This window comes from Syngnathoides biaculeatus, chromosome 8 (assembly GCF_019802595.1).
Source record: "Syngnathoides biaculeatus isolate LvHL_M chromosome 8, ASM1980259v1, whole genome shotgun sequence".
Classification (NCBI taxonomy): Eukaryota; Metazoa; Chordata; class Actinopteri; order Syngnathiformes; family Syngnathidae; genus Syngnathoides; species Syngnathoides biaculeatus.
Genome location: NC_084647.1, coordinates 29,828,310 through 29,850,338, shown reverse-complemented (window position 1 = coordinate 29,850,338; position 22,029 = coordinate 29,828,310). Strand labels below are relative to the sequence as shown.

General features: G+C 43.6%; 1 long non-coding RNA gene and 1 pseudogene across 1 annotated transcript; both read right to left on the bottom strand.

Moving 5' to 3' along the window:
* Nucleotides 1–10,328: 10,328 nt before the first annotated feature.
* On the bottom strand, nucleotides 10,329–14,778 carry LOC133504982 (protein Jade-1-like; annotated as a pseudogene).
* Nucleotides 14,779–15,628: 850 nt separating this feature from the next.
* On the bottom strand, nucleotides 15,629–21,607 carry LOC133504705 (uncharacterized). The gene is made up of 3 exons (XR_009796061.1): nucleotides 21,538–21,607; nucleotides 16,756–16,960; nucleotides 15,629–15,739 (listed from the first exon to the last, which is right to left on the bottom strand). It is a non-coding gene; the product is annotated as an uncharacterized LOC133504705 (long non-coding RNA).
* Between the last annotated feature and the right edge of the window lie 422 nt (nucleotides 21,608–22,029).

The following is a 22,029-nucleotide window of genomic DNA, read 5'->3' as shown; positions in this document are numbered from 1 at the left end:
ACTGTCCTTCTCTTAAATCAAAGAAATGCCACAACACAGCACCTTGGTGTAACCTGCTTTTCTTAGTGTGATATGGCAGGCTATAAGTGTGGTGTTTTTCTCTGAGAAGCATGTCAAACTGGCGGTGATTAACGCTTCTGTATCAGAAGAAATTAACAGTTTTAATGATAACTTTCATGACGTTATCCATTTTTAATGACTTGGAACACAAAGCCTCCTGGTGCAAAATACTGAGTCAAAAGTCAAAAAATCACGTCCTCTATTTGCAGATTGCCCTTTCTCTCGTAACTTTGTCAAAAAACCTGCTTTTTTTCATGATCATTGAGGGCACACACTCTGTAGCCTGACTGGGTGGGACCAGTCCACTCCAAACCTGTCCATGAGAGGTGCCGACAGCTGCTGTCAGTGCCGGTTTCATTGGCACCATCTGTATGAACTCTCCAGTGATGGTCAATGTGTCATCAACTCCGCGGATGAAAATCTCCAGTTGTCCAGTGTCTGTAATGTCCATGCTTTCATCAACTGTAACTGAGGACGCAACAAATGACTATTTCATGCTGTAACTGGCTGTCCAAATCCACTAAAAGATCAGAAATCCCATCTACATCTGTGTTTCTTGTCAGACTCATAATCACAAAAGCCTGGTTGCTTTTCGGGCGCACAGTCTCGGCTGCCTTCATCGTGCATTACACGGTTTCTGTGATTTCATTAGCAATATGAGGTAGCTAGCCTTCCCAGCACCGTCACTTATGTCTCTGCTGTAAATAAACACTGACACAGTTTCTTCAGACCGGCCAAACGTTTATTCACTTTCCCTCTTCTCTGCTGTCCTTGAAATTTGGTCATATTTGTCGGCATGAAGACTCAAATAGTGGCGACAAAGGTTATATTCTTTCAGCACTTAAACATGATGTTGTTTCGTGTAAATTTAGAATCATGAAATCCCTTGGTCGAACCAGCAAAATATAACAAAACAGTCACCACAGTCCCAATGAATGTCCCTGGAGGCGAATGTTATTTCCAGCAATGGAGTAATGAATCCAGATACAGTATATTCAGAAGATGAGTGGCAGATAATTAGAGTCGTTACTTGTAAGAAGCAAAAATTAAAAACCATTGATGTGTCCTCTCTGCCAGTCCTTATATAGGCAACCATTTCCATAACACTCCACAAAGATCTGCGTCAGATGACATAATCAAGTCCCCACTTCCAGAACGTTCCGAGAGAATTTTCCCCTCTGCTTTGATTCTACCGGATTGAATTGGCTGGAGAGACCTCTCACCATGGGCCATCTGTCTGTAGATGGAGACCTGAGGAACTTGCACCGATCCCTATTAGTGTACTGGTCGTATATATCCAAATGAGACAGAAACTCCACATTTGTCAGAAGTCACGACAAACAGTGCAGTTGTAGTCAAGGCTGACACACTGGGCGATGCTATGACACCTCCCATAATAAATGCAATACAATCTTATACATAAATAACTAAATATAGACACTCACAACAATATGAACATTGCTTTCCCATTCACTTCCGTGAATAAGTAGGGGTATGACCATTTTCTTGGAACACGCTGCACTCTATGTCCACTTTTCTATTTTTTTTGACAGAGATATTGAGGCAATGACGGTGCCAAAGCACACATTAAAAGTACCATGCCATAAAAGCTGTACTATATAGCGTGGGCAGTACACAAAGCAACTCATCGCGACGACACGCTTCACCTATTTACTTTGACCCAGTATTTGCTTGGTGAGCACAATTGTTATTGTGCCATCCCGTGAACTTAATCATTTACATTTATTGAAAAATTACATCTTTTTTGTGTCCATGTCCAAGCCATCGTTTTATACTTTACAAAATCATTTTGTGGCCGGATTAAACCGGGTTGTGGGGTGAATCTCTTCCATGGGCCGTATGATCGACACCGCTGCACTAGTCACTTCAGTGCAACACTTGGTATAAGATGTGCAAAGGATGCTTTCACAATATGTAGCAGTCTGATGCCCTTCCTCCTGCTTCAAACGTCAGCCTGCACTCTGCGGAACTTCGGTCAAGTGAAATTGGGTAAGTGAAACAATAAAATACATCCTTGTCAACGGTGAGTCAGGTAACAATTTAAATGCTGGGTTGTACATTTACATTGATGCTTTTTTAGCGCTTATCTATCCATCCATTTCCTTAGCTGCTTATCCTCACTAGGGTCACGGGAGTGCTGCAGCCTAGCCCAGCTGTCAACGGGCAGGAGGCAGGGTACACCTTGAACAGCTTCCCAGCTAATTACAGGCCAAATGGAGACAGACAATAGTCATACTCACAATCACACCTAGGGCAATTTAGAGTCTCCGATTAATGCATGTTTTTCGGAAGTGGGAGGAAACTAGAGTACCCGGAGAAAACCCACGCAGGCATGAGAGAGAACATGCATACTGCGCACAGGTAGAGCAGGGATTGAACCCTGGTCCTCAGAACTGCATGGCCAACGCTCTCTACACTTGTTCAATGCTCTCTACACTTGCCCCACCGTGCTGCCTTTTAGTGCTTATATTAATCTTAAAACTAACATTAAAACCGATGACAGGAAAAATAAAAGCTTAACGTTGAGTTAAAACTTCAATGGCCAAACTAGCAACTTTACTTTACGCTGAATTGGGACGAGATTGAGATAAACAACTCGCAGTATCACAAACACTAACCTTGAGCCTTATCAGTTGGTAGGAGAAGGAATCGTTTTATAGTACCATATTTCTGGACTATAAGATGCTAGATTTTTCCCGCGGTCTTAACCTTGAGGCCTTTGTAACGATGTGGCTAAAATATATTTTTTTCTCTAGTAGCAATTTAAGTGTACATCAAAAACTTGCTTGAATGTAATGTTTAAAATATCACCTTTCCCTATAATACGCCCGGGTTTGCCCATGTACAGATGCCACCAGGCTGCAGAAGAAGAAGAAGTCTTTACAGTCAGCGCCCACAGAAGAAGAAGACTTTACCTACAGTGAACGTAGAGGAAGACGAATCTACCTCCAGCACGCAGAAGACGATACTACCTCAAGCGCGTCAAATAAGATGGCGCTAGTTTTTGGTGCACTCAAACCAAAACACAGCACGACATTCAAGAATGCAATATATATATTTCTATTTAACTTGGCCATGTTAGTGTGATCCTTTTCTGAGGTTTGCAGTAGATCTTAAAAACATGGAGCAGTGTGAAACAATTTACTATTGCCATCATATTTTGAAAGGCTTTACTGCTCTGTGAGGAGAAGAGCACAACTTCAGCAGTATATATGTCTGAATGAAAAAGACATTGAGAACTACAGAGGAACTGAAATGATGTGTGGTGGATACATTCTGAGGCTCTTCAACTCCAACGACGTTTTTAGGGGTTTCAATGAAGGAGAGGGGGATGAATAAAACCAAGAACTTTCTCTTATGTTTGAGCTGTCTTACTACTTAGTTACAGTTACTGTTTGCAAACAAGGTATATAAATAGACATTTCCAAAGTCTTTCTGTAGGAATATCTAATTTGACAACGTGCATATATATCTGCAGCATATAGACCGGGACAGCTATTATATGTAAAACCCTCTACATAGAGTGAGTGCGACTTAGATTTCGGTGTGCTCTACATCCGGATAATACACTACTTGGTTCCATTTATTACCTTTTTCATGCCGTCTAGGTTTATCTTTGGTTTCAAAATTCACGTGTAGTGCATTGTGTTGCATACCCTTCAAAAGAAATGGCTGCAAGGTTAAAACAGGAACTCAAGTTAAAACTTGACATAGCAGAAAGGTTTGATGTGCAAAGACTGGGATGAGCAGCAGCTGGTTGAAGCAAGCTTTGTGTTTCAACTCTCAAAATTCTTTGTTATGAAATGGAGATTGGAGATGGGTTCGGATGGGATGTGATGGCTTACTAATATGTAAGCATCCAGCGCTGTTTTTTTTTTTTTTAAAGAAGCTTGGCACAAGCTACTTTAAGAACTTTCGAAACTTATCAGATTGAAGTGAGCAATTGATTATTTGCTGCATATCAGCAACCACTGACTTCACAATAGTTTTGAAAAAGTCTGACGGTATTAAATCGAGACAGCTCGTTGATGGTTTCATCTGCTGAATAGTTTTCTCTGCAGTTTTTTGGTCAACTGTATCAAATTCTTATAAGGTAATAAATATTTCCCTGGGTTGCATGTTATCATTTTGCTGATTTGTTGTGCTATTTAACCTGATGGATTGTATTTTTTCACAAAAATAGTTCAACTCATTGCATTTATAAGCTGTAACAAGTTCTGGAGCTATCTGATTTTGGAAGGTTGGGGGTGAGGTGGAGTTGTGCGCTTGTCAACCACAGTAAACAGAGTGCAAGTATTTTCATCTTACAGATGGTTTCATACAAGTGTTGTTGTTGTGTTGACTTTGTCGAGTTATTGTGAATTTCGACTTGAGGTTTTTCTGCAATTTCGTTCTGCTTTCCTACACTTTGATTCAGAGCTTGTGCAAGGCAGATCTGTTCTTAATTTGTCTTTGTTCTTGTTTTACTGTGAAAAATCCTATTTTCGTCAAGGTTTCTTCATCTCTCTGAGGCATGGATGGATGGATGGATGGATGAAATTGCACAAAATTTGGTTAAACAATACGAATAGTTACAGAACTAAGAATTATGTGCTGATTGTTCATCATGTTGGTGGTCAATATAAAAACTACATACAAAATTAAATTATTTATTTTTGATGAACATCATGAAAAATAGCTTGCTTTTAATTTTGGCAATGAAGTCAGTGAGGTATGGTGCTGTAGGAAATGTGCCATGCCTGTGTCATTCCTTGTCAATCAGTGCATCCTGCTCATCCTATGTCTTTCATTCTGTGCACTGTTTCTCACTTTCTCTTCGTTGGTCCCCACAGACCCATCAAAGGCTGATTTTCCACGCTACTGGGTCAGGCAGGGAGGCGCACAGCCAGGAACAGGTGGGAGGCAGGGGTAACCGTGGAGGCTGGTGAGCCAGCATCTGAGCCCAGAGAGTGCTGGGACCAGGCCAGAAACTGAACATAAAATAGTGCTGGCCTTCATACACAGACTGATAGGTCCACGTTGATTCGGCCCCATACACAGTTGGACAATAGTTCGATCTATTTGTTGGAAATATGGCACTCCGGCATTTGTAAAACATTTTTTGTTAAAATGGTGTCAAGAGCCACTATTTATGGACAATTTGTAAAAACAATACTTTGAGTGTCGTCTGGGTTTCTTGGTTCCTTATTTTTTCCTCGCAAAATTATGAGGAACTGAAATCTGTGTCCATCTTCACATGGGATTAAACTGCTACTACACCCATTAGGCCAGTGAAGCCATCAAACCAATTTTTCTTTTGGTAGGCTGGTTCCCCAGCTCTTTTAGATTTTAAACTTCCCCTGCCACCATCCATTTTATGATGGGATAAATGAGTTTCCCCACAAAATCTATAGTGCATCTTTAAAAAACGATAACTCTCACCCTAGAACTGTGATACTGACCCTCCCCCGCTTCGCAGCAGGGCAGTTCAGGTTCACTTACCAGGCCTCATGGTTGATGAAGAAACACATGCACATATATCCACACACTCAGGGCCAGACACCAGGTGCACCAAGAGGAGCAGTTAAATCTCATTATTACCCTTTCTTCCTTGTGTTGTAGCTTTTTATAGGACGCTTTTATGGCCTAGTCAGAAGGTCCCATTTTGGTCCCCCTGGTACACAGAAAAAACAAAGATGAATGTCGACTGAAAGAATAAAGAGTGTTGGGGTGAAGGCCTGTGTGAAACAAGGTAGACAAGGGAGGCAAAGTATGCCTGAATGCACACAAGGGTGTACCTTGTGTGCGTAGATTCAAAGCAAGTGGGGCACTTGGGAGTGAGAAAGAAAAGAGAAATGGAGAGAAATTCTTAGAGAGAGAGTGAGAAGGCCATAAGTTGTCAGTCTGACTGCTAGCTGATATAAAAATGGTGATGACAGTAGATTATAAGGTAGATGATAAATGGGCTGGAGACACTCACCCATCCCACTGAAGGATTTGTAGCCAGGGAGTTACAGTATTTACAGACACATTTAGAATTAATGGGCTGTATGTGTGAGTGGTAGGAGTTGGACACATTTTGTTTATTTTTAGGAAGGTGTGTTGGAGTGGTGACTTGAAAGACAGGACAAAACAGAAATAATGGATTCCTTATGTAAGTGTATGTAGTTCCAATTTGGGTTGTATTATTTGGTATGTCTTGTGAAAGGATATACAGCCCATACTGTTGTGCAAAGTTCTATTATGAATCCCTCTTTTGCATATCTGTGATGACAGGGCTCGCCCATAATGAATAAATGACATCTAATGCTGATTAGGATATGCTCGGGCGTCCACTCCCGACAAACACCTCAGAGTTATAAACACTGTCCACTTATTTCCGATTAATCCAAATTCGCATTACGACTCAGAAAGGTGGACATCACTAGGACATCATTTGGAAAACACAGAGTAGGCTGAGCTATGCAGTGGGTCTATCATTTTTCGACCAAGAAGTGGTTTTAGAAAAGGCTGACATTGCAGAAGTAAATGTTTGGAGGAGCCCATTTTCTGTTCAAGTTTTACAAAAATAAATGTACATATTTTAAAAACAGCGTCACAGTAGCTGAGCTGGAAAGCGTTGGGCTCCCAGTTCTGAGGTCCTGGGTTCAATCCCGGACCTGCCTGTGTGGAGTTTGCATGTTCTCCCCATCCCTGCGTGAGTTTTCTCTCGGCACATCCCAAAAACATGCAACATTAATTGGACACTCTAAATTGCCCCTAGGTGTGATTGTGAGTGCAGCTGTTTGTCTCCATGTGCCCTGTCAGCTCGCAATTACAGAACCCTTTGCCCGGCAATGTAAATACAGACATGAGCATGGCGCACGTACAGTATGCTTATATTGTATACAAAATAGGATAACTATTGTAATGAAGGCGGCAAAGTGGACAACTGGTTAGAGCGTTTGCCTCATAGTTCTCCCCGCCTGTGTGGAGTTTGCATGTTCTTGTTGCATGTTCTCCCTGTCCCTGTTTGGGTTTTCTCCAGGCACTCCGATTTCCTCCCACATCCCAAGAACATGAATTATTTAGAGATGCTAAATTGCACTTAGTAGTGATTGTGAGTGCGAATAGTTGTTTGTTACCCTCCAATTGGCTGGCACCCAGTTCAGAGTGTACCCCACCGCCTACCTGAAGATGGGCGCTGTCACTCTTGCCAACTTTTGTGAGATAAGCAGTTCAATAAATGGTTGAATGGATATTGTAAAGAGATGTAGCAATTGAATATGTCGACAAAGCAGCGTTCAAAGAAATGCTGTAACCTTTTGAATTAAAAAAGGTTGCTTTCATCGACTTGTCATTAATATGGATAATTTTTTTCTCAGTTGAAAACTTGAATATATAGCCCCTTGTTTTTTTTTTTTACATTTTATCTAAGGTATTTTATTTATATTTGCACACTCCAATATCACTGTTCCTTATTCTTAGAATTGGAATTAAAAGTGAATTGTTCTTAAAAAGGATGTGCAGTGAAGAAAATAAGTATTTTAACACCCTGCTATATTCTCTTCCATGATTTCTAAGTGGGAGCACTTAGAAATCATGGAAGAGTCTGAAATTTTCATCGCAGGTGCATGTCAACCTTGAGAGAGAGAATCTAAAAAGAAAAATCCAGAAATCACAATGTATGATTTTTGACAAATTATTTGTGTGATACAGCAGCAAATAAGTATTTGAACACCTGTCTATCAACTAGAATTATGGCCTTCAAATACCTGTTAGTCCGCCTTTAAAAGTCCACATCCACTACATGTATTATCCTGAATCAAATGTACCTGTGTCCGGTCATTAGCTGCATAAAGACACCTGTCCACCCCATACAATCAGTAAGACTCAAACTTGTAAAATGGCCAAGACCAAAGAGCTGTCCAAAGACACCATCGAGAAAATTGTAAAACTCCACATGGCTGGAAAGGGCTATGGATAAATTGCCGAGCAGCTTGGTGAAAAAAAGTCCACTGTTGGACTAATCATTAGAAAATGGAAGAAGCAAAACTTGACGGTCAATCTCAATCGGAGTGGAGCCCCATGTAAGATATCACCTCGTGGGGTCTCAATGATCCTTAAAAAGGTGACGAATCAGCTCAGGACTACACGACAGGACTTGGTCAATGACCTGAAAAGAGCTGGGACCACCGTTTCCAAGGTGACAGTTGGTAATACATGAAGACGTCATGCTTTGAAATCATGCATGGCACAGAAAGTTCCCCTGCTTAAACCAGCACATGTCAAGGCCTGTCTTAAGTTGACCAATGACCATTTGGATGATACAGAGGCGTCATGGGAGAAAATTTTATGGTCAGATGAGACCAAAATGGAACTTATGGGTCATAATTTCATTAACTGTTTGGAAGAAGACGAACGATGACTTCCATCCCAAGGACACCAACCCGACTGTGAAGCATGGGGGTGGTAGCATCATGCTTTGAGGGTGTTCTTCTGCACATGGGACACGACTACTGCACTGTATTAAGAAGAATGAAGAAGAGGATGACCACGGCCATGTATTGTGAGATTTTAGGGACAACAATGAGTGGCTCCATAAGAAGCTTCACGCCAGAACCTTGATCTGCTTTTTACGGAGCCACTCCTTGGTTTTCCTGGCTGTGTGCTTCGGGTCATTGTCATGTTGAAAGACCCAGCCATGACCCATCTTCAATGCTCTGAGTGAGGGAAAGAGTTTGTTCGCCAGAATCTCACAATACGTGGCCGCGGTCATCCTCTCCTTAATACAGTGCAGTCATCCTGTCCCATGTGCAGAAAAACACCCCGAAAGCATGATGCTACGACCCCCATACTTCACAGTAGGGATGGTGTTGTTGGGATGGAACTCATCATTTGTCTTCCTCCAAGAATGGTTAGTGGTCATATGACCAAAATTTTCATTTTGGTCTCATCTGACCACAAAACCTCCCATGACTCCTCTGTACCATCTAAATGGTCATTGCCAAACTTAAGTTGGGCCTTGACATGTGCTGGTTTTAGCAGGGGAACCTTCCGTGCCATGCATGATTTCAAACCATGACGTCTTCGTGTATTATTGACAGTCACATTGGAAACGGTGGTCCCAGCTCTTTTCAGGTCATTTATCAAGTCCTTTCTGTAGTCCTGGGCTGTGTCCTCACCTTTCTAAGGATCATTGAGACCCCACAATGTTTTATCTTGCATGGGGCTCCACTCCAATTGAGATTGACTGGTATGTTTAGCTTCTTCCATCTTCTAATGATTGTTCTAACAGTGGAACTTTTTTTCACCAAACTCCTTGGCAATTTGTCCGTAGCCCTTTCCAGCCATGTGTAATTTGCACAGCTCTTTTGTCTTGCCCATGTTACAAGTTTGAGTCTTACTGATTGTATGGGCTGGACAGGTGTCTTTATGCAGCTAATGAGTGGATGTGGACTTTTCAAGGTGGACTAACAGGTATCTGAAGGCCATAATTCTAGCTGATAGACAGGTGTTCAAATACTTATTTGCTGCTGTATCACACAATTTGTCAAAAATCATACATTGTGATTTCTGGATTTTTCTTTTTAGATTATCTCCCTCACATTTGACATGCACCTACGATGAAAATTTCAGACTCTTCCATGATTTCTAAGTAGAAGAGCTTCCAATATAGCAGGGTGTTCAAAGCCAACAGAACCACATCATCTGCAAAGAGCAGAAATGCGATGTTGAGGCCACCAAACCAGACACACTATATGATTTGGCTGCGCCGAGAGATTCTGTCCGTAAAGGCTAAGAACAAAGTCGATGACAAAGGGAAGCCTTGGCGTAGTCCAAACGATTCTGACTTATTGCCGGCATTGCAGACCAAACTCTGACAGCACTCTGACATGGTCAAACACCTTCTCCAAGTCCACAACACACATGTAGACTGGTTGGGCACACTGCCTTGCACCCTTGAGGATCCTGCCGAGGGTGAAGAGCATTTCCACAGCCACGACGAAAACGCATTGCTCCTCCTGAATCTGAGATTCAACTTCCCGATGGACCCTCCTCTCCAGCACCCCTGAATAGACCTTTCCAGGGAGGCTGAGGAGTGTGCTTCCCCTACAGTTGGAACACACCTTCCGGTCCCCTTCTTAAAAAAGGGGGACCACTGTCAGGTTTAAAAAGCTTCACACTTTATTAAAATAAGGCAAACAGACAAGGCTTCAAGTTTTACTTGCTGCAAGGGGAGCGACAGGACTTCTCCCTGCTTCCAACCAACTCCAACTTGTGTCCCCTTGGAGCTTCTTTTCATTCACATAAATCACATGAGTGTATGTGTCTGTGTGCGTGTGTGTGACTGTTTGATTCATTACATTTGTCTGATTGATGACATCTGTTTTCAAGACAATGAGTTCAAAGGTAGAAGCTCGGTGGTGATGTGGAAACCAACGACAGCATGTACAAAATGAGAACATGTGAATAATTTCTGTAACATTTCCCCCCTGTTTATCATTTTGGAAATACGAGTGGGGACATCAGAATACTGTTGCATTTTCAGAAAGTTCATCATTTACACTTGAGCGTGTAATAGGCATCAAACGTTTCCTTTTGGCTGTAGCTGCATATAATCAGGGTCTACTTGTTGTAGAAGGGCATAGTTCACAAAAACATTTGACCTTGCTCTAACCATCATAGATTTCAAACGTGGGATTATAGACATCGTGAAAAGGCAGAACAAACGCAGAACAGTAATTACAGGTACAAGGAACTTAACATATAACAAAATAGCAAGGTCCAGAGGTGAACAAGGACCAATAATAATACTACAACTACTAATAATAATAATAAATAAACAATGGATGAAAATCGGAGCTCATTTGTGAACCCATCAAATGCGGGTACACAGCAGCCCAAGCAAGTCTAGTGTAGATGTTCTTGGTACTGGAGTCGGGAAACATGTAGGAGAAAGGCAACGGTTGATGTCAAGATAAACACACAGCCTCCACTGACAGTGGAAGCCGTGATTAGAGATGTAACCCTCGCTGGTGGTCGGGACAGTCATGACCCACTGCACATAAGGGCAAGCATAGAGCAAATTCTTCAGCTCTACTGGTGGCAATGCAGAGTCCTTGTCCATTTAAAGTCAAGCTATTGTCCTGCACGCCATTGCCCGTATTTTTCAAAACAACCGTCTTCACATCTTCTAAGGCCTCTTGTGCCAGTGGAATTTCAAAGCAAGATTTTTGAAAACAGTTGAGCTCAACGTCGCTGTGGACATGGTCGTTGTTCTGGTCGGAGAAGTAAAAGATTTGACTGAGCGTTTTGACACACTGAGGTTGGAGCTGTTTGTTTTCGGGGTCATACAGAGGGCCGGTGTTGTGGAGGACCGCCTTCTGTGCGTAGAACAGCTCTGATGTTTTTCAGATTCCTTGTAAAACACTTGACACGTCTCACTCTCAAAAAACTGATTCATGATGGGGTGAGTGGTTTCCATGGAGCTACTCGAACACAGATCTGACTTGTTCCCCACAAGGATGATTGGAACTCTTGCGGATCGATCCTTTCAGTGTCTCATCATTCTGCTCTTTTTCTGAGTACTCCACGATGTGTGTCGGCACTTTCTCCGGAGTGACATCAGCAGGGATGGTGATTTTTTTCAGCTCGAGATGGAACCTCCTCAGGGAACTCCTCTCCAACCAAGGACATAATGAGGGATGTTTTCCCCAACATGGCAGGCAATACGGTTGCACAGGAAGTGTGAGCCAGTCCAGTACACTACACTTGAATCACTCAGCTGCCCAAACACTGACCCACCTGTCAACGCTGGCAGCTGACCACAGGTCATTCCCAACCAGTCCAAAGCCCTTACACTGTTCACAAACACACTGGGTGGTGATGATGGCTGCCGCTTTGTGGTCCCTGAAATTGCGGATGGTTGATCCATCCAGGGGACGACTAACAGCCATGAGACAATTTTTTCCCCACCAGAGAGGATCACGTCACTGTTGGCAGAGTACTGGACAGCAGGGACAGCAGTGACAGCAACGCGATGGGAATGTAGCTTCCTCTCCATTTCAGAGGTGGCGAGCCGAAAGGTGCGCAGGATGCCATCGCTGTATCCAGCCGGCATGCGCACACGCTGCAGACCCGGAAAGGGCTCCAGCACACACAGGTGCATGACTGGTTGAGCACCTGGAACTACACCACCAGGTCATTACTGGGGATGGACTACACCCTGAGCCTGCAGGTAGCAAAGTGTGTTTCATCTGTCTGAAAGGCCAAATAATTAACCTTTTTCTTTGTGGCCGCTGACCAGCCGGATGTTGCCTTTTTCTCACCAGTCTATGTACCACAAGGTTCCCATGGTGGTGCCCACAATGCCTATGTCTATTGTGTTGTCAAAGGCAGCGCTGAGTGTGGTCCCATCCAGCATGATCTCTTGCTTCAACACAACCGATTTCCTGCTTCTTCTGGTTTCTCCAGCACCCAATGATTTAATGCGTATCAGTTGGATGGAAATGGTTTTGTCAAGAGCCTTAGAGTGAAAGCGACACTTCAGGGCTCCATTGGAGACATCTAAAATTTCAGTCCAACACTTCCACATCCAGCCCTCATGCTCCGGATGTTTTCCTTGCCGCTGTTCAGGCACCAGGGCCTCAATCCAAATGATTTTCCAGTGCAGTCTCACAGTATCGCCTTCCTGAGCGGTCACCTCCTGCTTCGGGGACTTCATGTGGCGAAGCACAAGGTTGTCGTTAGGGTGGTTTGGGCATCTGGAGTAATGATCCAACTCATTGACCTCCAAGGGTTTTGTTCTCAAGGGTTCTGGTGTCGTCCTTGGATACTGGCAGTGAGTCTCAGCTTCTTTTCCTTTCATGCGATTTCCCCTTGTCCTGCTTTGATCGTTGTTTGGTCCTGTGTTCCGAGTGGTTACATAGGGTCCACGTTTGAGACCGCTGAGAGCTCAGCTGGTCTAAAGTGAAGAGACTCTGCAGATCCTACTCTGATGGATTACTGCTGAGGAGCTCTTGGGTTATTAGCTGGACTTGGTGCTGGAAGATCTGCTCCTGAACTTGCCACTTGGAACGTTTCATCACCATGCAAGTCAGGTTACACACCTGCTCCAGGTCTTGGCGGAGGTGCGTGAATAGCTGCAGTCATCTCAGCAACACCTCGTGTTCACGTCTGGCCAGGGTGTCCTCCTCGTCCTTCTTAGGGATGAGCAGCAGCTGGTTGAAGTAAGCTTTGTGTTTCAGCTTCTAGTACTGGTACAGAAAGTCAACTGTCTCGGATGCCATCTTGAGGTGACGGCCGACTTCCTCAGTGTCCACAAACTGGTAGAAGACCTCCTCCATCTCTTGCGATTTCATCTTGCGGACATGCTTCTTCTGCGGGTCACATTGACAAACAAGACACAAGGACGACTGATGAGGGGGAAGACGAGGCGATAGGGATGAGGGCGAGGGCGGCCATGTCCTCTTTATTGTCCCCTCTAACCTTTCCTCTGAATTTTCCCTTCTTGCTCCCAAAGCTTTCCTCATTTTCAACTTCAGTGGTGGAGTCCTGCTCTACAGAGTCACTGCCCTTAAGGCCAGTAGTACTTGAACTTGACTTTGTTGTTCTGGGTGATGATGGTCATTTCCAGGCTGGAGTGGAGGCAGCAAGTCACTGGGAAGGCAAAGCGGCAGTTTTTGGCAGAGCACTGGATGCAGGCGCTCGTCTTTTCTTTACACAGGCAGCAGTTGAGCACCCACATGTTGCTGGGAATGTGCGACACGTTGGTGACAGGCTCCATCTTCTCCGGGTTCCCATTGCTCATCTCTGGGATCCACAAGCCACAGTTGACATGGACACACCTGGTTCCACTGCGGGTGGGCTTCATCGCATCACCCTTCTTACGGCACAACTGGGACTTTGGCAGGATACCTAAGTGCGTATCCGACACAACCAGCTGCTCTTTGGGAGTTTTTGTATGCCGTAACATACCTGGTGGACGCAGATATTGCACTTGCTGCAGAACACCATCTCGTTGTTGTCCTCTCCGTTGGGGAGCTGGCACGTCGCACACCACATTCTCATTGTACTCGATTCGAAGGCCCTACTGTGTCTCGGTAGTGTGTGTCACGTTGTTATGATAATGGCGCTCTAACACCTCCAAGAAGCACTCCATGGCGAATTCATCCAGTAGCGGAAGGGCCAACCTTGCAAACTCGTCGTTGATGACCTGCAGCCAGGTGACGTCTTCCTCGTTGAGGTCGTAGTGACACATGCCCTCCGCCAAAGTCCTGATGTCCACATAACTGAGGGCCAGGGTGGCCGACCTGTGGATTAATTTCTTGGGCCTGATGAGCTTGACTTCGTTGCTTTTGTCAGTTAGCGCCCGGGCCATGGGCTCCGGGATGGATTGCGGGCTAACGGGCACGTGGACACCCTTTTTCCGCTTCTGCTTCTATGGATTGACCAGCACGTAGTCATCCTCTGCGTTGAGCTGGTACGAGTCGTGCACCTTCATGGTGGTGATCAGGTCCGTCCTGAAGACCTCAGATGGTTTCTGTCTGCATCCTCTCCTGGCCTGGCATGAAGTCTGGGACCAGCAGGTGGAATTACTGGCATTGTCGGACTCATCGCTGCTGCAGACTTCTTTTCATGGCGGGGCGTCTGAGTAGTTCCAGCTTCACCACACTTGTTGATCTGTCATTGGTTGTGCACGGAGAGACACTATCTTCACATACGAGTACCAGGCATTGGCGTCCATTGGAGAGGTGGAATTGTCAAGCGCGGATCAGCTGAATTCTTCACCGGTTTGAGACCAGGGCAGCCTATTGCTACCCCACCCTTTGTAGCCAGACTTCCACCGCAACTCGTCGTTGAATGAAAAGGGAGTCACAGGCTTGCAGTGGGACAAGTGTATCTGCGTGGGACATTCTGCTATCTTTATCACTGTGGGAGTGGACCTTCCCAGCGAGGTGAGGACCAACACTTCCTCTTGATGACTTTTCTCAGGACCCAATCATCAATGGACACCAATAGCACCTGTGAAGAAGGCACGGTAGGCAGCAGATCATTTTGCTTCTTTCACAGTTTTATTTAGCAGCATCTCTTTCATCCAATCACTTAAACTATTTTCTTCTGACTGCTGCACTGGCCGCTCTACCATGAGCAGTCTAATCTAAATGGGAACAATCCTTTATCTGTTGGGGTTATTTTCATATACAGTTTTACTAAATGTAAACATTCTCTTCAAGTTCTCCTTGTATGTTCCATAGTTTTCCTTAATCGAGGCTTCACTGTCCCATTGCTTTGTTCCACTAATCCGGCACAATGATTTTTTAAAGTGTTTTCTAGATTTGCAGCTACTTTACTGATTTTTTTTTTCTATTAACAAAATGTGACACATTGTTGCCATACAATTTTTCTGGGATGCCATGTGAAGGAATAATATATTGACACAAGAACCTTGCCACAGTAATAGCATCAGCACTTGTACATGGAAAAATCTCACACAATTTGTCCTAACATGTCATTATCCAAGCCCCTTATTCTCACAAGAGTTGCGGGAAAGCTGGAGCCTATCCCAGCTAACTTCGGGCGAAAGGCGGACAACACCCTGAACAGATCGCCAGTCACAGAGCAGATAGACACCATCACTGAGCGGGAATTGGTCCACACTGCCCACACCAAAGGCAGGCGTACATCCTCAGCGATTCTAGTTGCACACAATTTAAAAGAGGTTTTTTTAAGCAAAAAATAAGATAAGCACGAAAGCTGGTGCAAACAGGTTGTGCGCAAATCTAAAAAAACTCATTAAACTAAACAAAATCACTAACTTTCACTCAATGAAAATGTTTCTCAGCTTGTATCAAGACTTGTCACTGTCACACCCCGAAAGCCACAACCCCACCGTGATTGGTAGGTTCACCAGCTCCGCACACAACACTGTAAAGTGCCATTCATATAAAACGTCAGGGCCACACCATCATTTAACATTCACAGTAAGTAAGGTGGAGGCCGCAAAATATCATCTTGGGGGCCACAAATGGCCATCAGACCGCCAATTTGAGACCCTTAATGCATATTTAATTCTAATTCAGTTTTTTTTATGTAAGCCATCACTGGGTTTCACTTTGAGGAGCATGTTTTGCATGTCTTTTAGAATTGTTAAATCAATAGGAGGGTTGGGTGCTTGTGATTATGTCAATACGTGTGTGCCATAATTTCCTGTTGCTGCCTCCTTGGCGCTTTTATCAGCGAATGTATTTCCCAGGGAGACAGCATTTTTTTCCCTTTTTCATTTATTTTCAAGTTTTTTCTTATGGCTCTCTTTCTGCCTCTCGCTTTCTTTAGCCTGTTCTAAACTGTTGTAGCTGGTTTTAATATAGCCACTGCTTCCATTACTTCAGCTGACTCTCCTGCCTTTCTCTTTCTTGCCTATGCTAACAAACCTCTTGCCATTAAGTCTTAATCTTGGCTTTTCCTTACTTCCCTGTAACACTTGCCATAAATCTTTCTACCAACCTGCTGCATCCTTCAAGTGTTACCTTGCCATTTAAGCCGTTATTTTTCTCTTTTTTTCTTTTTTTTTTTTTTAAACATCATGGTGCCCGATAAACATTGTTCCATAAAGTTTACATCCCCTTTAGGGCAGACTTACTGTTGCCGATCACCATTATGCTTTTCTACGTTTGTCCCTTCAACCTCCTTCTGGCGGATTGGCTTACTTACCGGTTCAAGCGTTTTCTGGACAGCAGTTGTTCGTGATCCCGTCAATCTTCGTCCACCGAGGGGAGATTGGACTCTGGCACCGGCCTGGCCACGAATTCATGTCCAACCAGGGCTTTTCTTCAGGAACAGCTAAATGCTCCTGGCTGTCGACAGACTTCAGTGTGTCTTCTCCCTCCTCGATGGGCGGTAGTGTGTTGGGATCTGCCTCGAAGGACCGAATGTCAGGTTTAAAAAGCTTAACTCTCGATTAAAAGAAGGTGAACAGACAAGGCTTCAAGTTTTACTTGCTGCAAGGGGAGCGACAGGACTTCTCCCTGCTTCCAACCAACTCCAACTTGTGTCCCCTTGCAGCTTATTTTTATTCACACAAATCACATGAGTGTATGTGTCTGTGTGTTTGTGTGATTGTTTGATTGATTACAGCTGTCTGATCAATGACATCTGTTTTCAAGAGAAAGAGTTCAAAGGTAGAAGCTAGGTGGTGATGTGGAAACCATCTACCATCTATGTACAAAATGAGAACATGTGAATAGTTTCTGTAACAACCACCACCCCAGTCTGCCAATTGAGAGGCACTGTCCCCAATGTCCATGCGATGTCTCTTCAATGGCCTTGTCTCCAAAACATCCAACTTTGGCTGTTCCTCTAATGAGCTCGTTTCTAATCCTATCCAACCTGCTCACTCCAAGCGAGAACCTCAGCATATTCATTTCTGCCTCGTGTTGTTTCTTTAGTCCCACCATCTCTAATCCATACATCATGGCCTGCCTCACCACTGTTTTATAAACTTTGCCCTTCATTCTAGCAGAGACTCTTCTGTCACATAACTCACAAGACACCTTACGCTTAGCTGTTCCAACCAGCTTGGAACCATTTCTTCACTTCCTTATCACACTCACCATTGCTCTGGATTGTTGACCCCAGGTATTTGAAGTTGTCTACCCTTGGTATTTCCCTGGAGCCTCACTCTACCCTTACACCCCTCTCATTCACACACATATATTCTGGTTTACTTCGGCTAATCTTCATTCCTCTCCTTTCCAGTGCATGGATCCATTTTTCTAATTGCTCAACCACCTGCTCCCTGGTTTCACTGCAGATCACAATGTCATCTGCAAACATCATGGTCCAAGGGGATTCCAGTCTAACCTCATCTGTCGGCCTATCCATGACCACAGCAAACAAAAGGGGATCACAGCTGATCCCTGATGCAGTCTGAGGGTTAGGGTTCCATCTTAAATTCTTCTGTCACACCAACGGCACACCTCACCACTGTTCTGATGTCCTCATACATGTCCTGTACTATTCTAACATATTTCTCAGCCACATTAGACTTACGCAGATAGTACCACAGTTCCTCTCTTGGTACTCTGTCATATGCTTTCTCCAGGTCTACAGAGACACAATGTAGCTCCTTTTGACCTCTGTACTTTTCCCCTGGCATCCCAAAGGCAAATAATGCATCTTTGGTACTCTTTCTAGGCATGAAACCATATAGTTCCTTGCAGATACTAAGTAAGTCTAGCCTCTACTACTCTTTCCCATCACTTAATTTATTCCTCTGTAGTTTCCACAGCACTGAACAATGCCTTTGTTCATAAAAATGGGAACTATCATACTTTTCCTCCATTCTTCAGTCATCTTCTCGCCTGCTATTATTCTGTTGAATAAATTGGTCAAAAACTCCACAGCTACCTCTTCAAATTGCTTCCATACCTCCACAGACATGTCATCAGGACCAACTGCCTTTCCATTTTTCATCCTCTTTAGTGCCTTTCTATCTTCCCCCTTAATAATCATTGCATTTCACACTTGCCTCTTCTACTCTTCCTTCTCTCTCATTATTTTCACTCATCAACTTCTCAAAATGCTATTTCCATCTATTTGGCACACTACTGACAGCAGTCAACACGTTTCCATCTCTATCCTGAATCACCCTTACCTGCTGCACATCTGTTTCATCTGTATCCCTCTTTCTGGCCAACCTGTAGAGATTCTTTTCTCCTTCTTTAGTGTCAAACCTGGTGGACATGTCATCATATGCCTCTTGTTTAGCCTTCACCACCACTAACTTTGGCCTGCATCGTATCTTAATGTTTTCCTTTCACCTCTCCTCAGTCCACTCAGTGTCCCACTTCTTCTTTAATAATATCTTTCCTTGTAGGACTTCCTGTATTTTGGGGTTCCATCACCAAGTCTCCTTCTCCCCTTTATTCCCAGAAGACACTCAACGTACTCTCCTGCCTGTCTCTGATCACCTTTGCCCTAGTAGTCCAGTCTTCTGGGAGCTCCTCCTGTCCATCGAGAGCCTGTCTTACCTCTTTCTGAAAGACTGCACAACATTCTTTCTTTCTCAGCTTCCACCACGTGGTTCTCTTCTCTACCTTTGTCTTCTTAATCTTCCTACCCACAACCAGAGTCATCCTACACACCACCATCCTATACTTTCAAGCTACAATCTCCCCTACCACTACCTTACAGTCAGTAACCTTCAGATAACCTCGTCTGCACAAAATACAATCCACCTGCATGTTTCTACCTCTGCTCTTGTAAATCACTCTATGTTCCTGCCGCTTGTGTGTTCAGAACTGCCATTTACATCCTTTTTGCAAAGTCCACCACCATCTGTCCCTCAAAGTTCCTTTCCTGGATGCCATACTTACCCATCACTTCCTCATTGCCCCTGTTTCCTTCACCAACATGTCCATTACAATCTGCACCAATCACAACTCTCTCTCTGTCTGGGATGTTCAGAACCACTTCATCTAGTTCCTTTCAGAATTTCTCTTTCAACTCTAGGTCACATCCTACCTGTGGGGTATAGCCGCTAATCACATTTTTCATGACACCCTCAATTTCAAATTCCAGACTGATCACGCTATCTGATACTCTTTTCAATTGACCCCTCCGTAGAAATTGCGTCATCTGCGTCGCTGACCAATCAGAGCCCAGAGATCTGCATAAACCACGCCCCTTGTTGGCGTCCGCTATTACCTCAGACAATGTTGCATGGTCCAGTATAGCTTTTGTTAGCGTTTTATCGCATACTTGGGTTCTTTAACAATAGATATGGTTAAGAGGTGTAGTCACGGACTTTGTAATAGTGACGACAGGTATCTTGAAAGGCTAAAATTTTAAAGGGTTCTGAATACCTTTTGTTCCCACTGTACAATACTACAGTAAAAAGAGAAAGGTGGCAGAAAACCTTCATGTTATTGAGTGAGTTCTGGTAAAATCCAGATTACAGATTTATTTTAGTTATTATAAAGCAGCAAGTGATCTGGAGTCACTGAATATTATATGACAGAATAAGAACAGTTTGTGCCAGGCTTCAAATCCTGGCCTCGCCTGTGTAGAGTTTGCATGTTTTCCCCATGCCTGCGTGGGTTTTCTCCTGGCACACCGGTTTCCTCCCGCCTCCCAAAAACATGCATCATTGGGGACTCCAAATTGCCCCAAGGTGTGATTGTGAGTGCAACTGTTGTTTGTCTCTATACTGTATGTCCTGTGATAGGGTAGCAACCAGTGTAATGCATTGTTATTGTGATTACATTGATCTACCATCTCTTTTTCACATGACACACACACACGCACACACACACTCAAATGCACAGATGCGCACACATGCACGCAGACACACAAAGCGTGCGTGCATAAAAAAAAAAAAAAAACACTCATCCAAGGACACATAAGGAGATTTGGAGGAGGCGTTTAGAAGACCCTGTAGCTCAGTGGCGAGAGCTCTGGTTTGGTAAAACCAGCGGTTGTGGGTTCGTATCCCACTGGGGCCTCCACTCCCTGAGAAGGGTTTTGTCAGGAAGGGCAACTGATGTTTATTTAAAAAAAAAAAAATAAAAATTGTCCCAAACATGTGTGCCAAAAGAAACTTACTTTATTTGGAGGAGGCATTATCCACCATGTGAATGAAATGAATAGATTCCTTATTTAATAATAATTTAAGTGTTTTAAAGGATGCAGCAGGCAATGTTCGGTTTCTGAAATTGGATAAAATTTGATCAATGTGCCTGCCATTCGCTTGTGATTACATGTTAATATCTTTTTTGTATCCCAAATCACAGGACTGTTTCTACTGTTGGTTTAAATATTTTGTAATAGTTGGTGCATTTGCGTGAACATGTGTCTGTTGTATGGTTTTATAGATTCCCTGTCAGGGAGACAGTGGTGGGTGGCTTAAAAGTTGGGAAGGACTACTTTAATGGTCTTTTGAAGGAGATAAATGGCTTACAGATGGCGGAATCAATATATTCAAATGAGAAAAACACCCAAGCAATGACCATTGAGCTTTTGTTCGGTGTTGATGGGCTGAAGCACCTCAAATTATATCTCAATCACACTGCAGAAATCAAGATGTAGCAGCCCTTGGCATCAATGAGACAGCATAGAGTTCAACAGGTGCAAACTTTATTGCATCTTCAAGCACCGTGAAACAAAAAAACGCATAATATTAATTGGTACAAAGTTCAGTTTTCTCTAAAAACACACACTTCATTATACATCCAACCATAAAACTCCTAATATCATCATCCATTTTTGTATATAAACAACAATTAATTAAAGCAACACACAAATAAAGAGAATGAGCCAACCTCACTCCGCCTACCAAGGGTGCAAACTCTTCAATGACATAATGAAGGCCACAAGCGCCTGGCCCAAACAGCATTTGAATAACAAAAAAACCCAAAAACATTTCACATCAATGTCATGCTTATATGCATATAAATGGACAAAACCTGTCAAACCTTGTCAAACATTTAGACTTACTCTGCTTCTCTGCTCTGCTCCACATAACCTCCTCTCTGTGTGATCACCCAGGTAAGTATGGCAAATCAACACAGGTGTGGCAATCAGCACAGAACAGGAATGGTTCATTGAATTTACTCAACTGGCCACTAACACAAGAGCTACAATGACTAACACTTAAAAGATGAAAATGAACACATGAGGCTGTGCTTAGCTTGCAACTAGTTCAGGGAGTACCGAATCTTTCGCCCAGAATTAGCTATGACATAGTGAGTATAAGTGGAACAGAAAATGGAAGGATGGATTGAAAAAGCATGTGCCGTCATCAGAGGTGAGCTGAATGGGTTCCAGAGACAGAGGTAGCCACTCAAACCATGCGGTTATAGACATATAGAGAAAAACAACAGTCACACTCACAACTCAGGGCAATTAAAAGTATCCAAATAAATCATGTTTTTGGGATGTGGAAGGAAGCCACAGTGCGTGGCAAAAACCCACACAGGTACAGGGAGA